Below are 12,892 nucleotides of genomic sequence, written 5' to 3'. Positions count from 1 at the left end.
CAAATGAGCTCTGTGATGCTATTGATTTTCTCTGTTCCAAACACTGGGGATGGAGAGAGCGAGAGAGAGCGAGAGAGAGGGAGTGAGAAACTGAGGGGATATGGAGATTACAATTATGGACAACCTTGAACCAAGATAAGGACAAAAGACAACCAGTGTAAGAGAAACAATATAGGCATCTGAGCTGTATCTAAATGTATATGCATCATAAAGCTACCTTCAAGCTAACAAAGACAGATTTAGCCAGGAAATTCCAACCAACTGCACTACATSTAAGGTTACTTATAGGCTATTGAGTGCATATAGATGGATTATAGGCGTACATTCCGCAATGCAAACACACTCTCCCCCCCGTGCCCTCTGGGCTCATAGAGAGCTCATTAATTCCTTGAATTAGTTTATATGCCCTTATTTGATAATACCTTTCATGATTATTTGGACCTTAAGTATTCCCTAAGTGGGCCGCCGCCTGCGTGCCTCTGGTTCTGACAGGTTAGGGAAGGGGCTGTGTCCCAAATGGAAACCCATTCCCTATAGAGCTCTGGTCAAAAGTAGTGCACTACATAGGGAGGCAGGGCAGCTAGACCTCTCTTGCCAAGCACCGAGGGTCTTCACTAGCACGGTTACCTAGGCAACGGGCATCTCACGGCTGGCAGCCGATATAGAAGCTGCCAAATGGAAAATGTCAATTACAGGAGAATATGTAGATCTAGAGGAGAGAGGCGGTGGTGGAGGGAGGGAGGCTGGTGCAGCGGAGGGGGAAGAGGTAGACAACAAGCAGAGAAAGGCAGGGAGGATGGCGAGAGGGATGGGGAGGGAGGGAGGGGTGTTAATGCAGAGATGAAAGGCTGGCTGGATTCGGAGAGAGAGCACAATGCTGACAGGGAACGTCTGTCTACATCCATTATAACACCTTTCCCTCTGGAGAAGAGAGCCTGCTGTCTGTGTGGAAGTCTCACCTAACTCTCTCTCCCTTTCTTTCTCTCTCCCACTCTCTGCCTCCCACATCTCGCTCTCTCGCTGCCTTCCCCACCACCGCCTGCCACCTCGACTGGCAATTTGATTATGCTTGTGAGATAAGGTCGGAGGGGTGAGCGGGGGATAGCGAGAGCGAGAGAGAACAGGATTGAGGGAGGAATAGAGAGAGAGAGAGAACCATTCTGTGGGTAATCAAAACATTGATCTCCTACCATGTGGCAAGTGCTGATTGTGGAAGAGAGTTAGGTCCATCATGGGGTGACTATAAAATGTAGAGACCATGGGGAGGGGAGTGTGTGTGTGTGTGTTCTACTGATCTATACAGCAGGAGTGATGAGATAATACTGAATTAATGTCCCCCAAAACCCCCTCACCCCTACCACCATCTGAGGTTCCTTGACCCAAGCACTCACTGGAATACACAATGGTTCATTCGAGGTTTGGAGGAGACCATTGCTGGAGAAAACAGGGCTGAGGCTATTTCCATAACTTGGGAAAATACAGGTACTACCCCACTCCTTATTTAACCTTTATTTAACTAGGCAAGTCAGTTAAGAACAAATTCTTACTTTCAATGACGGCCTAGGAACAGTGGGTTAAACTGCCTTGTTCAGGGGCAGAATGACAGATCTTTACCTTGTCGGCTGGGGGATCTCGAACTTGCAACCTTTCAGTTACTAGTCCAACGCTCTAACCACTAGGCTACCTGCCGCCTTTGTGTCTGGGTGGTCACATGTGGGATCTCTACTGGGGACCACAGCACACATGACAGGTAAAAGAAAAGGATCACAACGAGAAGACAAATAGAGTTAAGACATATAGACAATATATTTAAGCAAAAGGCCCGAGGGGGTGTGGTATATGGCCATTATACCACGGCTAAGAGCGTTCTTAGGCACGACGAACCAATTTAATATTGTCTCAGCGACATGCTCTCTCTCTGCTACCTGTTCGCAATGATACTTCAAGAACAAGATGATGAGTAAGAAGAAAAAATTAAAAAGGCAATTTAGTTTTCTATAGATCTGATTGTTGTCTGGGTGCTGGTAGCCTGGAGGGAGGAAGTCTCTCCATTATTTTTCCATGGCTTTTTGAATGGGATTCACCTGGGTTTGTGACAGATGGCTATTTCATCACACACAAGGGAGAAAATGTTGATGAAGGGAGAGCGAGCTCATGATGTTGTTGTGGGATGGGAGGTGTGTGTGTGTGTGTGTGTGGTGTGTGTGTGTGTGTGTGTGTGTGTGTGTGTGTGTGTGTGTGTGTGTGTGTGTGTGTGACAAAGAGAGAGAGAGGGATCCCTACATATGTTTATTCCTGCATAATTTTGCCACTGGACCAATCACTAATTGAAATGTATATACGTGTCCCCTCATAGGGCTTTTGGGTATTGTGGCGTTCTTCAGGCAAATACGTAACGCTAACTCCCAAATGTACTATGTACTTGTCTATGTACTTGTCTATGAAGGTACTCAAATGTATTAGAATGAGGAAAAGGAAGTTAGTAGTGCAGCTGGTATGAGACATGCTGCCACCTACAGCGAACTCTCTAAGCCTGCACTGACTAAGGACTTGTGCTCCCACAGTGTTAACAAGAGCCTGTAGCACATGCAAAAAGACTCCTCATCTTCTTCAACAACACGAATAAAGCGTGGCAGTTCCTCAACATACCGTAGACATGAGTGAAAATGGAGTAGCAGTAATCCAATGGAGTCATTTGAGATGGCCTGCTGCTCTGGGTCACTTGTCACAGCAGACCTCTCTGACAACGTCATTACGTGACATTAACCTGTCCCCTTATATCCTACTCCACTTCTTTCCCCTCGCTCAATCCCTGCTCATTTACTCCTGTCCATGCTGACTAATGATGGGGAATGGGGTGAGGGGTAGGCAGGGGGAGTGAGGGGGAGGCAGGGTGGGAGAGGGGAGGCGGGCTGGGAGAGGGCAGGGTTGGAGGCCAGACAGACTCGCAGCATTCAGAAGACCCAGCCTGGACCCCCTACAACTGACTTGGAGCCAGTGTCTGAGTGTGTACGTGTATGTATGTGTGTGTGTGTGTGTGTGTGTGTGTGTCTTGTCTGTGTCTGTGTCTGTGTCTGTTGTCTGTGTCTGTGTGTGTGTGTGTGTGTGTGTGTGTGTGTGTGTGTGTGTGTGTGTGTGTGTGTGTGTGTGTGTGTGTGTGTGTGTGGCGCATAGCCAGACTGAGGCACTGTAGACTCTAGACTGAGGGAAAATGTGTGTGTAATGTGTTTGTGTGCTTGAATGTCTGTATGCAAGTGTGCCCTTGAGAAAGAGTGTGTGTGCGCGTCACATGTATGTGTGTGACATGAATCATAAATAAATCACCCAGCCAGAACGTGAGATATTACCTTGAGCTGAAACGAAAGGTAAAGGACAAGCAACCAAGGTGACCAGAAAATGTCAAGGAGAAAGAAGGGAAGGAGGATATGGAGAGGAAAAGGTTGACTAGAGTGTATAAAACAAGTATATTATGGAGGGAGAGAAGTGGAAGTGAAAGCAGAGTTGGGGAAACCTTGTTCTGTCTGTTGACAGGCTGGACTCTGGGAACACCACTCTGAATAGGAATGTCTGTTCTGTCTGTTGACAAGGCTGGTCTTCTCCTGTTCTGTCTGTTGACAAGGCTGGGCTCTCGGAACACCACTCTGAATAGGAATGTCTGTTCTGTCTGTTGACAAGGCTGGTCTTCTCCTGTTCTGTCTGTTGACAAGGCTGGGCTCTGGGAACAACTCTGAATAGGAATGTCTGTTCTGTCTGTTGACAAGGCTGGTCTTCTCCTGTTCTGTCTGTTGACAAGGCTGGGCTCTTGAACACCACTCTGAATAGGAATGTCTGTTCTGTCTGTTGACAAGGCTGGGCTCTGGGAACACCACTCCGAATAGGAATGTCTGTTCTGTCTGTTGACAAGGCTGGGCTCTGGGACACCACTCTGATATAATGTCTGTTCTGTCTGTTGACAAGGCTGGGCTCTGGGAACACCACTCTGAATAGGAATGTCTGTTCTGTCTGTTGACAAGGCTGGGCTCTGGGAACACCACTCTGAATAGGAATGTCTGTTCTGTCTGTTGACAAGGCTGGTCTTCTCCTGTTCTGTCTGTTGACAAGGCTGGGCTCTCGGAACACACTCTGAATAGGAATGTCTGTTCTGTCTGTTGACAAGGCTGGGCTCTGGGAACACCACTCTGAATAGGAATGTCTGTTCTGTCTGTTGACAAGGCTGGGCTTCTGGACAACCACTCTGAATAGGAATGTTCTGTTCTGTCTGTTGACAAGGCTGGGCTCTGGGAACACCACTCTGAATAGGAATGTCTGTTCTGTCTGTTGACAAGGCTGGGCTCTGGGAAACACACTCTGAATAGGAATGTCTGTTCTGTCTGTTGACAAGGCTGGGCTCTGGGAACACCACTCTGAATAGGAATGTCTGTTCTGTCTGTTGACAAGGCTGGGCTCTGGGAACACCACTCTGAATAGGAATGTCTGTTCTGTCTGTTGACAAGGCTTGGGCTCTGGAGACACCACTCTAATAGGAATGTCTGTTCTGTCTGTTGACAGGCTGGGCTCTGGGAACACCACTCTGAATAGGAATGTCTGTTCTGTCTGTTGACAAGGCTGGGCTCTGGAACACACTCTGAATAGGAATGTCTGTTCTGTCTGTTGACAAGGCTGGGCTCTGGGAACACCACTCTGAATAGGAATGTCTGTTCTGTCTGTTGACAAGGCTGGGCTCTGGGACACCACTTCTGAATAGGAATGTCTGTTCTGTCTGTTGACAAGGCTGGGCTCTGGGAACACCACTCTGAATAGGAATGTCTGTTCTGTCTGTTGACAAGGCTGGGCTCTGGAAACACACTGAATAAGCAGTCTGCTGCGAGAGAATGATAATGAAATGGGCCTGCACATTGGATAAGTATGAAAACAGTGAGAGAGCGAGAGAGACAGGAGTGACAGTGAGCAAGAGAGTGACAGACCGAAAGAGAATGAAAGCCAGAGAGAGAGACTGAGGCAAACAATCCCACGGCAGAAGTCAATCTCAACAAAACTTCCGCTTTACATGAACGACAATCAACGAACACATGGCGCGATAATGACATTGAATCACATTAAATCATAAACGCGTTCAAACATATGCAAATATATACATCTCAGAATGAATCACATGCACAGTACACACGATTTGATTAGGTTACGACGCTAACGTGATTTGATATAATCCTGATTATCATTGTCATAATCACAAGCGTCGCACACACACACACACACACACACACCACACACACACACACACACACACACACACACACACACACACACACACACACACACACACACACACACACACACACACACACACCAACACACACACACACCACACACACACACAGAGTCCCATGCTAGAGTACTCTTCCTTTCAGTATATCGAGGTGAGGCCCTTTCGTCACATACAGGGGGTCTTAGCTAGATTTACTTAATTCATCCACTCATAATCTCTATTAATCTGCCTTTCACAAATTGGGCTAATTTACCCTCTTCCCGCACAGTTTATTAGCGAGTTTGCGCTAAGGCCCAGCAGTGCATTACTATCGCCGCTAATCCAATTAGCGCAATGTGTTGGTGGAGGCCTACAGGGGAGGGGGTAGGCAAGGCATGAAGCCGAGGCAGATCCCTGCTGGGGGGGAAAGCGCATTAGGGAGACCCCCTCCGTGCTCCCGGTGCCTTTTCTGTTGTCGTGATAATGGCATGAGAACCCATGTGTGATTGTGTTGGGATAGGGAGGAAAGGTAGTGTGTTGTGGGTGTGGGGCTTGGTGATCACGGAGGCCTCATGGGGCAGCCCCATTTCACAGCTAGCGCACAGACCTGTAACGTCCTTGTCTCTATCCCCCCTAACTCAACTGGTCACCCTGAACAGGGGCTCTTGTGTATTTGGGGAGTTTCTCCCATTCTTCTCTGTAGAACCTCTCAAACTCTGTCAGGTTGAATGGGGAGCGTCAATGCACAGCTATTTTCAGGTCTCTCCAGAGATGTTTGATCAGGGACAAGTCTGGGCTCTGGCTGGGCCACTCGAGGACATTCAGAGACTTGTCCTGAAGCCACTCATGCGTTGTCTTGGCTGTGTGCTTAGGGTCGTTGTCCTGTTGGAAGATGAACCTTTGCCCCAGTCTGAGGTCCTGAGCACTCTGGAGCAAGTTATCATAAAGGATCMCTCTGTACTTTGCTCCGTTCATCTTTTCCTCAATCCTGACTAGTCTCCCAGTCCCTACCGCTGAAAAACATCACTACAGCATGATGCTGCCACCACCATGCTTCATGGTAAAGATGGTGCCAGGTTTCTTCCAGACGTGACGCTTGGCATTCAGGCCAAAGAGTTCAATCTTGGTTTCATCAGACCAGAGAATCTTGTTTCTCATGGTCTGAGAGTCTTTAGGTGCCTTTTGGCAAACTCCAAGAGGGCTGTCATGTGCGTTTTACTGAAGAGTGGCTTCCGTCTGACCACTACCATAAAGGCCTGATTGGTGGAGTGCTGCAGAGATAATTGTCCTTCTGGAAGGTTCTCCCATCTCCACAGAGGAACTCTAGAGCTCTGTCAGAGTGACCATCGGTTTCTTGTTCAGCTCCTGACCAAGGCCCTTGCTCTCCCCGTTTGGCCGGGCGGCCAGCTCTAGGAAGAGTCTTGGTGGTTCCAACTTTTCCATTTAAGAATGATGGAGGACACTGTGTTCTTGGGGACTTCAATGCTGTAGAAAGTTTTGGGTACCTTATCCAGATCTGTGCCTCGACACAATCCTGTTTCAGAGTTCTACCGACAATTCCTTCGGACCTCATGGCTTGGTTTTTTGTCTGACCATGCACTGTCAACTGTGGGGACCTTTATATAGACAGGTGTGTGCCTTTCCAAATCATGTCCAATCAATTGAATTTACCAACAGGTGGACTCCAATGAAGTTGTAGAAACATTCAAGAATGATCATTGGAAACAGGATGCACATGGAGCTCAATTTCGAGTCTCATAGCAAAGGGTCTGAATACTTATGTAAATAAGTATTTCAGTTCTTTGTAATACATTGCAAACATTTCTAAAAACCTGTTTTCGCTTTGTCATTTTGGGGTATTGTGTGTAGATTGCTGACAATTGTTGTTGTTTTTAATCCATTTTAGAAATAAGGCTTGTAATGTACAAAATGAGGAAAAAGTCAAGGGGGTCTGAATACTTTCGAAGGCACTGTGTGTAGCTCTGACTATATCTAGTTTGCTATTCAAACACAGTGGTTAACCTGCTGAACGGCAACACTGAAATCTGTCAATCTTCAGACTTAATTGCATATTTGAAAAAATGCATATTCTTACCCACTCCCTTGAACACACTACGTTGTGTGTTGTCTGAGCTCATCAGAGAGAGAGAGAGACAGAGGAGAGAGAGAGAGAAGAGAGAGAGAGAGAGAGAGAGAGGAGAGAGACAGAGACAGAGACAGAGACAGAGACAGAGACAGAAGACAGGAGAGGAGAGAGAGAGGAGTATCTCATACAGAAAGAGAGTGGAACTGTTTGCTGCACTCTAGACACCAATTAAGACACAACTAATTAAACAAGCCTAGAAATCATCCTCTAGGGGGAACAGGTTTTCTGACATAAAGTACAAAACCCAAGCATTACTCTGTCTGGTAATTAATGATGTGACAACAAAAAAGATATTAGCTGCAATATTTGAAAGAGAAATATTTGTTTTGACTGTAAGTAGCCTTTGGTGTATAGTTGTGAAATTGGATGCCTAAAAAAAAAATTATAACTATCCGTATGGGAAATATATTTTGATTTACGCTAGATGGACTAAGCGGAGTTGTTACGTGAAATGGCAAGACTTGCATTCTCACAGAAGCAAGAATTTTATATACTAGCGGCGTAAATAAAACAAGCACTGAAGAGTGGTCTTAAAAATACTTGTGTTCTTCAGCAAAAACCACACATATGCATGTCACAACACACAGCACACACACACAACCACCACACACACACACACCACACACACACACACACACCACCACAACACACACACACACCCACACACACAACACACACACACACACACACACACCCAACACACACACCACACACACACACACACACACACGACACTAGCATTAGCACTTGAGTGCCAACCAGTCATCTCCTGTTTTCCACATCTCTTCCTGCTCTCTCTCCGTGGAACGAGGGAAGGTAAACAGAGCTCTTGAGACAGAAAATAAAAAGACAGAGAGATGAGAGAAGAAGAGCCCATTTAGCTGGGTGCATTAACGCCCTTCTGAGCCTCTCTCTCCCAGACCAGCCGGACACACTAATAATCAGCACTATTGTCCTGGTTCCATTGTGAACAGGAGTGCAGAAGGACACGCACGTGTGCGTCTGTGTGTTGTAGAGTGGAGAGCTCTAGTCTAGTGCAATTATATTGTGTGCATTGAGGATGTATGAGGTTGAACGCCAAACAAACAAGACCTACTAAGGCATCATTATAAAGAAACACCCGGCAGTGACGTTCTCTCAGTGTCCTTGCCCTCAAGAAATATTCATTTCTCTCAACCCACTTGGCTTCAAATACGATTTGCAATCATTTCAAATGCTTTATTTTGTGCTTGATTGAGATTGCCTGGCTTGAATGGACTGATACAATAGTCCCAAACCCCACCCATCTAACACTCCAAGCAGGCTAGGGGAAACGCTCAAAGTACTTGAAAGATGTCAAATGTGGCTTGAACCCAATACTGGCACGCTAGCTGGATAGTAGATAGGTTCGTCAAAAGGCTTCATGTACGCTCATCCAGTGTGGATAGAGCAATTACCCAAGGTGCATTAGCGACCCAACATCCATCTCCACGTTATTACCAAGCACTTATCAATACAACAACCCCACTTTGGCTTCTAAGACCAACCCTACATTCCGCCATTTTCTCCCTCCTATTTCCCTGAAAACGACTGGAGGGCAAATGTTAAAAATGGGGTGATTGTCGAAGCTATTCATGGCCTTCCAACGAATTCCATTGAAGGCAGCTAGCTAGTCTTTCTTCCATTAACAATCATGTCTGCTTTGTGTCAGGACTAAGAATTGAGGCCTGTAGAATCTGGGCCTCAATCAGGAAGCCACCGAGGGGAATTATACATGACACGCCTAAAATGGAGGGAAATCAGGCCCTGTGATTGGACTACGGCATTTACCTCTATGATGGCTGTTTGGGAGCTCTATTTCATGGAGCTATTCACCTGGGTTGGATCTATCCATCTGGATGGTCATTACAGACGGAGAACCCAAAACACCCCATTGGGAATAGTACAGAGAGGTACTAGAAAAGTGCTGACTCAGAAACATGGGAGAACAGAGAAATAACACAGGCCAACACACAGATATACCCCACCCACCTTGATTTATTAGGTATAGTAACAAAGGGTAACGAAGGGCTAACTTAAAAACATAGGAGAGCACACAGGCCAACACACAGAGACATTGAAACACACACATTGACACACACACACACACACACACACCACACATCCCACACACACGACACATCACAGCACATCACCACACACACAACACACACACACACACACACAACAACCACACACACCACACACACACACACACACACAGCTGCTGGCCTGCTCTGATCATGAAGCCCAGTGTGTTTCTATGTAGTTGGTCTGAAAGAGGTGTCCCATGCTGGGCCAGAGGCTCCCTGGTGGACAACCAGTCAGGGTTTTTCTTCTTGATCATCGTCACAACTGAATCCTCCGACATAAAAAACAGACTGAACTCTGTATTTGACGACACACAACGGCGCAGGTGATCATGTGAAGCYTATCATGGCAGCATTACAGTCAGAGGAAAGACAAACAGCCCTGGATAGAAGAGCCATATACACCTTTTAGATAGAAACAAAGGATGTACACAYTGCCTTCAGAAAGTATTCACACCCCTTGACCTTTTCCACATTTTGTTGTGTTACAGCCTGAATTTAAAATGGATTAAATTGAAATGTTTTGTCACTGGCCTACACACACACGCACGCACACGCACACGTCAAAGTGTAATTATGTTTTTCAACATTTTTACAAAATAATTACTACTGTAAAGTTGTAATGTTTTGAATCAATAAGTATTCAACCCCTTTGTTACAGCCTAAACAAGTATAGGAGTAAACATCTGCTTAACAAGTCACATAATAAGTTGCATGAACTCCCTCGTTCACTAGTGTTTAACATGATTTTTATGACTACCTCATCTCTGTACCCCACACATATAATTATCTGTAAGGTCCCTCAGTCCAGCAGTGAATTTCAAACATAGATTCAACCACAAAGACCAGGGAGGTTTTACAATGCCTTGCAAAGAACAGCACCTATCGGTAGATGCGTAAAAATAAAAAAAGCAGACATTGAATAACCGTTTGAGCAATGGTGAAGTTATTAATTACACTTTGGATGGTGTATCAATACACCCAGTCATTACAAAGATACAGGCGTCCTTCCTAACTCATTTGCCGGAGAGGAAGGAAACCGTTCAGGGATTTCACCATGAGGCCAATGGTGACTTTAAAACAGTTACAGAGCATAATGGCTGAGAAAATTGAGTATGGATCAACAACATTGTAGTTAGTCCACAATACTAACCTAACGACAGAGTTAAAAGAAGGAAGCCTGTAGAGAAAAWWWTTTCCAAAACATGCATCCTGTTTGCAACAAGGCACTAAAGTAATATTGCAAAACAATGTGGCAAAGCAATTCACTTTATGTCCGGAATACAAAGTGTTATGTTTGGGGCAAATCCAATACAATACATTACTGAGTACCACTCTCCATATTTTCAAGCATAGTGGTGGCTGCATCATGTTATGGGTACGCTTGTAATCATTAAGGACTGGGGAGCTTTTCAAGAMAAAAAACAATAGAGGAAAACCTGGTTCAGTCAGCTTTCCTCCAGACGCTGGGAGATGAATTCACCATTCAGCAGGGCAATAACCTAAAACACGAGGCTAAATCTACAGTTGCTTACCAAGAAAACAGTGAATGTTCCTGAGTGGCCAAGTAACAGTTTTGACTTAAAACGGCTTGAAAAGCTATGGAAAGACCTGGAAATGGCTGTCTAGCAATGATTAACAACCAATTTGACAGAGCTTGAAGAATTTTGAAAAGAATAATGAGCAAATCTTACACAATCCAGGTGTGGAAAGCTCTTAGAGACCCAGAAAGACTCACAGCTTTAATCGTTCTCAAAGGTGCTTCTACAAAGTATTGACTCAGGGCTGTGAATACTAAATGTAAATGAGATATTTCTGTATTTTCATTTTCAATACATTTGCAAAAAGTAAAAAAACATGCTTTCACTATTTAATTATGGGGTATTCTCAGTGTAATCAATTTAAAATGCAGGCTGTCACACCACAAACATGTGGAATAAGTGAAGGGGTATAAAGAGTTTCTGAGAAAAATAAATAAATCTGTCTTTGGGGATATGAGTGGTTCTGATCGTCTGGTCCGGGGGACAACGCATCCGGAGGAGCAGCTGTATAATCAGCGATCCCATGGGGACGTCAGAGCTGGCTTAAGCGACTATCTATCACCAGGCAGTACGCTGCATGCAAGGGAGCACACACACAGGGGTCTAAGAGAGGCTGACTTCAAACACACAGAACATGCCTCCTCCCATGGCCTCCTCTCCACAGCCCTGTGGGAGGCCTACACACACACAGTCTATCTGTCACACACACACGCCATGGCTGTCTGACGAAGAACACACCCTCGCCTTTAGAACACACACATCACAGACTAGGCATCATGACCCGCCTGTCTGCACCAGCACACACACACACACACACACACCACACCACACCACCACAACACCACACACACACACACACACACACACACACACACACACACACACACACACACACACACACACACAACCACCGGAGCAGGGCCCGTGACACCACGCAACACACAACACACACACCACACACACGCACACACACACACACCACACACACACCACACACACCACACACAAACACACACACTACACTCATTAGGCCTTCTGTACATCTGCAATCATGCATTCAAGCCCTGTCTGTACGGATGCACTAAAATGATAAGGAAACGCTTTCTGCATGTTAGGAGTTGGATTTTCCACTGTTCAAAGCCACAATTATACGCTGCTTTGGATTGATGGGCTTCATGCTAACCCACACTGTGAGGCAACACTGACACATCTCCATACATTATTCTACACATAATACTTGCGCTACTCATGTGTGTGCGTACGTGCACTGCAAGTTGTAATAATTCGTCTAACGTACCCCCTAGTGTGTGTGAATAAACATCTGCGAGTAAAGAGCGATGCTAATCTGCAGTGGAAATCATTAGCTGTGTTCCTGGGCCATTAGGCTAAATGCTAAGGGATTACAACAGGCTGTGAATTGATGGCTATCATTGCTAACAGGAGCTGAATCAGTGCATGTTTTGCGGCTGCATGTAAATGGGTTTGAATCCCCTAAACCGGCAGCAGTTTAGCTAGGTATGACGTGCGCAAACTTGACTATCACAGTCCAGTGTCTCTGCATATTATGGACCAATGAAGAGTTCCATTCTCCTTTTTCAAGTCTACTGCATTTACCCTAGCAACGCATAAGTCTCCAAAAGCTTTTCCTCTGACATTGAAGGTAAAAATCAACCTGGCTCTTACTCAAATGATCAAATCCGTCAGCTTAACGCAGGCAGTGTTCACAGCCGTTTTACTTTTAGATAAGCTTGCTACCCATGAGGTTGACCCGCCGGCTCTCAACGGCCCGCTGGTATATCGTACCCGCACGGGCAACGGCAAATGAATCAAGGCCAAACTCCATATTAAACAG

The sequence above is a fragment of the Salvelinus sp. IW2-2015 genome, linkage group LG21 (genome assembly GCF_002910315.2).
Source record: "Salvelinus sp. IW2-2015 linkage group LG21, ASM291031v2, whole genome shotgun sequence".
NCBI classification, from domain to species: Eukaryota; Metazoa; Chordata; class Actinopteri; order Salmoniformes; family Salmonidae; genus Salvelinus; species Salvelinus sp. IW2-2015.
Note: the sequence above shows the minus strand (reverse complement) of the source record.